Below are 6,000 nucleotides of genomic sequence, written 5' to 3'. Positions count from 1 at the left end.
CAGAAGCAGACTTGAACCGTGATTCAGATTTAATAAGTTGTTATGGGTAACAATAATAACATGAATTTCTCTGAGGAGTGCGGATTTGAAAGATGTCTATGGATAGATAAACTAATGAACAAACAACGACACAAATCTCAGTTCTGTCATAGGTGCCCTTTCGAGTCTAATAATGACTGATGAAGGCAAGAATTGTAATGTTAAATCAATCAAATCATACAATTCTTTGAAGGGAGCGGTGGTCCTCCTCACACAAGGTCAAGCCAAGGTAAAACTGCATGACCTGAAACAAATTAAGCAATTACAAGCTCTGTGTATGTGCTTTGTCGTTCCAATGTGAAAGACTGTCAAGTGGAAGAACACTACGCGGACTGGACGGATGCTGTCTACTTTGATGTAGGATTATGCATATGAAATGAGGTCAGACCCTGGTCATTAAAAAGAACTCCTTTACACGGGATATCACGCTACGAGAGGCAATTTCTTCAAAGAGCTTTTACTTTGGAGATTTGTGAGGGATTATGACAGGAAGGCATGTATAAACAAAGCAATGTGAGAAGAAAAGGAAAATGGGTCAGATAATGCCCTCTGTCACAGTTATTACACATCTCAATTACTCAGGCCGAGGAGAACGCGAGAAGTTACAGGGATCATTTGCCTGAGCAAGAACGCTAAACCAGTCCCACAGCCGGTCTGCTCTCGTGTCATTGTGTATTTCTTCGAAGATATTTGAGCTTAGTTGATATCGTGTCACTTTGCCTGTGAGGATCAACACTCTATGGCTATATAAATTGCATGCAAGGCAGGGAAAATGCAGTGAGGGAAATGAGTTGGAAACAAGCAAGTGAGATTGTGGAAATAAGCTGTCCAGACCAGGACTATAAACTAAGTAATAATAGTATATGGTTAATACCGACTAAGGCCACAGGAATACAGGAATGTACAGCCAGCTCCACTGTACCAATAATTTAGTTTGGCTCAGTGGTGATAATTCCAGTGGATCTGCACAAGTACTGTACTTCAATACAGTTTGATCTTACTTGTGCAAACAAGTATTTCTGTTTTATGCTACTTAAAAGGAGCAATATATGACTACCAGCATTACTCTCATATGGCAGATTCGGCTGATAATGCTGAATCGACAGACAGTGAAACCGTATAACAAGACGGACGATCATTAGATCAAACTAACCAAGGGTGTATAACGCAGTTATAATGACCTGGAAAGGGTCATTTTCATAATGAATACTTCTTCTCTTGACACTTGCGTGCATTTTGTTGATAATTGTGTATGTATGTACTATTAGTATATATTTCACATTGCTGAATGCAGACCTTTGTTGTTTTGTCAGTCCAATGGTCCATAACCCAAATATATTCAATATGTAACTACACTACCGTTCAAAAGTTTGGGGTCATCCAGACAATTTTGTGTCTTCCATGAAAACTCACTTTTATTTATCAAATGAATTGAAAATTGAATAGAAAATATAGTCAAGACATTGACAAGGTTAGAAATAATGATTAATATTTGAAGTATTAATTTTGTTCTTCAAACTTCAAGCTCAAAGGAAGGCCAGTTATATAGCTTATATCACCAGCATAACTGTTTTCAGCTGTGCTAACATAATTGCACAAGGGTTTTCTAATCAGATATTAGTCTTCTAAGGCGATTAGCAAACACAATGTACCATTAGAACACTGGAGTGATAGTTGATGGAAATGGGCCTCTATACACCTCTGGAGATATTTCATTAGAAACCAGACGTTTCCACCTAGAATAGTCATTTTCCACATTAACAATGTATAGTGTGTATTTTTGATTAATGTTATCTTTATTGAAAAACAGTGCTTTTCTTTGAAAAATAAAGACATTTCAAAGTGACCGCAAACTTTTGAACGGTAGTGTATATAATACAGGGAAAAGCAGAAAATCCTCATAATTATCAGCATGTATGTATTCATTATTTATTATTAATTTTAAAATACATTACCACACCTGCAAGCATTGTGCAGTGACTATGGGTTTACATTTGCTTTCCCTGACCTGCCTCTGCTCAAACATCGTCAGCCCCTTGTTCCTAACACAGAAAAAATGGCCCATTTTTGGCCCTAATGCGCGATGTAATATATAATAAATTTTGCATCAAGGGAGCCAGAGAATCTGTCGGTCAGGAGATAATGCCTTTCGTCAGCATCAAACCAACCACAAACGTCTCTAAAGCAAATGATTCCTTTAAGGTATTCCTGTATGGTAAATGATTAATAGTGCCTGCATTGTTAAGAACAGCACTTAAGGGGGACTGGTTAAAGTAAATATAAGTCATCAGGAAAAAGCTTGTGGCATTATCCAGGGATATCTGAAAGCATATAAATGCCCAGGGTTGTTAATAGATACAAAGGGATCAGGAGTGTTTTAGTTTGAATAGATCTGTCTTGGCACCATTCAACAACTTTGAACAGTCAATTAACATGACACAGTAAGTTATTCTATGTATTTTTGTAAAGACATTATTCATTTTAAAGCATTTGCTGGCATGAGAAAAAAAATTATTCGGCATTATAGCAAAGTGTAAATACATTCTAGTAATTGCTTGAAGGGTAACACCTGCATTTTTAATTTTTTTAATACAATCAATACTTTAATGTAACAGTCAATTCAACTTTCACATCACTATTTCAGACAGAAAATCAATACTCTCTGAAGAAACAGGAAAGACATTCCAGAAGCACAATATGCCTGAACTGCTTATCGTGCAGTTTCATGGAGTCAATAGCATACATTTTCATTAATGTTGTAAGTGTATCAAACTGTATGACATAATGCCGATTTAATGCAACTGTCATGTTGAATGTAGTCATCTGTCAATGGAACAAAAAAGGTTATGAGTAAATATTCATCCGAACAATAGCCTTTGGTGCGGTGTTAGTTATTCAACAGTGACTTGAATAACATTGAACTCCAGACACACACATTGTTCAGGCCAAAACACATTTCCTGCCATTCAGAATTCACAAATCCTCTCAAAATGTTGTTCACGGACAAAAGGAGGGAGATACAAGATAGGTTGAACATTTGGCATGTTGTGAAAGCAACCAACTGCTTTGTCTGTGTTACTTTCCTCTCCGGGCTGAGGGTGTTTAGGTCCAAAACATTAGGGTGTTGACAAAATGATGGATGAAGCATGGTAAAGTGGTTAGCGATTGTAAAGGCTCTGAAAACTTCTTCCAAAGCACAAACAAATGACCACTTCACATTGTATCCATCACTGATACATTGTCCTAATTGGAAAACGAGACCCTTGGTATTAGAACACTAAACCACAGACACGATGTGCTTTTAGATTGATACCAACACAATTGACCCTTTAGCCGTGAAGCTCAAAGTGTTCAAAATGTCATAGATTAATAAGTGATGGTAAAAAAAAAAAATCGCATAATGTGATTGTTTGAAATATTTAAAGAAACTATCAAAACGTATCATCGGTCTTAATATTGAAATACCTTAATCATCACTGCTAGTTAGCTCCTGTTAGCTACAGCAACAATAGAACAAGTAATTCTGAATCAACAAACTAAAAGCTGCTTCTAACGTTACACAGATTGAGTAACCTCTCCTGTTATTTAGCCTAACAAAGCTAAGTACTGGGCTAGAGTTTATGCAAGTAAATGGCCACTAGTGTTAGCTCGCTAAAAAAATAGAGCTCATAACACAGCCTTACTATTTATCCAGTTATGTAGTTAGCATGCCTTGTTCGGCTAATTACAAGAGTCTCTCAACTCATGAGCTCATTGTACGTTATACTTTACCATTGTTATTGCTTCAGCAATAAGGACTGGTGAAAAAAAACCTGATTTCATGAAGTGACATAGCACTTAAATTAAATTAAACTGTTGGAAATTCATTTTCTAAATAAAAACAGACTTTTGAAAGAGGGCATTTCCAAATGTCTACAACAAATGTTAAATGTTGTGTATAACACTTTGTTTTACGTATTATAATTTTTTTCAGAATAAATTTTTTTTAATTTACGTTCTTGACTTACATATGCACGTTAACCCGAAACTTCAGAGATTGGCGAGCGTGCTCAACAAAATGAAAGTTATTGTACAAACACCAGAAATAATAGACAGTCAAACTGCAATTACTTTGCAAATTACTTTGTCATTATGTTGATAGGAAATTAAGCTTTTGTGAAGGTTTGTAAATGTTTTGAACTTTCTATTATTGAACCAACTCATCATTCTTTTTAAAAACTAATTAAAACACTGATTTACTATTGCTAGTACTGTGCACAACAGGAATCTTACAATATACAGTTCATCAAATCATTGTTGTTTTCAGTTTAGTAGCTCAAATGTATCATTAATGTTAGCTTAAGGACTCGTTGCTCACGAACAGTGACTGAGGTAACTGTATAAGATGTACAAGAGTACAATAGATTCCTTGTCAACCTTCATAATGCTTCTTCAATCTCCACTAGAGGTCTCTGTCGCTCACTATAGTACATCCCCATCCAGACACACGTAAACACAGTCCTCTATCAGTAAACACTAAGGAGGAGGAGGTTTATTTTGATTAAAAAGAAGAGAAAAAATACATGTTAAAAGCATCTACAAGGTGGAACTTCAATGCAGAGCTTATCAGACCAAGAAACTTAACAGAAAAACCTTGTCATTTCTGGAGCTCTGTAATTTTGGAAAATCAAATTAACCCAGTGACCCAGAATCTACCAGTTCTCAAAAAACCCAAACAAACATGGATCAGATGTAGGTCTCACAGAAGAATAAACTACAAGCATCAGCAGAGGCAGAATGACTGGCATAGCGGGGCATTCTTCACACATTGGCAGCATGAGCGATGTGGGTCACTTAGCGAGTGGCAAGGATTCAAAACAGAGAAAAGGCCCACGCAATGGGGTCCACTGGATAAATTTGTCAATGTCTTGTGCCTTAAGGCACCCAGCCTCGCCTGACCCCAACCTCCATTCTCAAGATAAATACCTCTGTCACCATTCACCTTCAGTCCCTGGACACAAATTAAATATGTCATCCATCATCCTTGTGCAGAGGTATAATTTCCCCCCTCCCATTAATGAGTTTAAGACCTCTGAACAGGCTAGGGATTGGACCTCGCTGCACATGACAAAGCATTTTTGAATCCTGAATTTTGTGGTTATTATTTGTATAAAATGACTTGATCTCACACTCCCCACCGTTAAGCTTGCCAACTGGATAAATGATCGACTGTGACATTCATTGCAACTGCGGGTCCATACAAAGTTCAAGCCGTGGAAGGTGTAAAGCTCTGGGTATTTGTTTCCCTCAAATGGCCGTGGCTGACAACCTTGTATGATAATGTGCCCACTGTACATCAACTTAATTGACACTTAAATCTGTCAGTAGCCTTACAAATGCCGACCTTCTTTGGGGAACAAATCCTTTTTAATGTGCTTTCTTTGTGAGTGATTGTGCATGTGTGTGAGGAGGGATGCTTTTCAGGGGGGAGGGATTGCGGGAGTAAGGATACGAATGAGATAAAGAAAGAAAGCTGTCGAGATAAACAGTACAAACAGTAAAAGGAACTCCTATCGACACTATACATAGAGCAAGTATCCTCTTGAGCGTAAGTTGTAATACAATATCAAGCAAAATATATAAATATGTTAGAAATATAGCAGCTGGCTTAACAAACTGGGGAAGAAAATTGCGTCCAAATCCCTTTTCAACTGTCTGATTAGGATATTTTTGCAATGTAATGTTATTAGCAGCCTGGTTTAAATGGAGCTGCTGTGCACTGGGGGTTGGCTTATTAATTGTTGTTTTCGTGTCACCACTGCTGTGTGCACCCAGTGATTTAATCGGCTAAATTCACTGCCATGGGAGCTGCGGCCCGATCCAGGTTTAACACTATAGGTGTAATAATAATATATTGGCAATGAACCTGTCATTCCAATTAATTTCTGATTTACATATTTGTGCGCTGAATAACACTGATTA

This window comes from Pseudoliparis swirei, chromosome 13 (genome assembly GCF_029220125.1).
Source record: "Pseudoliparis swirei isolate HS2019 ecotype Mariana Trench chromosome 13, NWPU_hadal_v1, whole genome shotgun sequence".
NCBI classification, from domain to species: domain Eukaryota; kingdom Metazoa; phylum Chordata; class Actinopteri; order Perciformes; family Liparidae; genus Pseudoliparis; species Pseudoliparis swirei.
Note: the sequence above shows the minus strand (reverse complement) of the source record.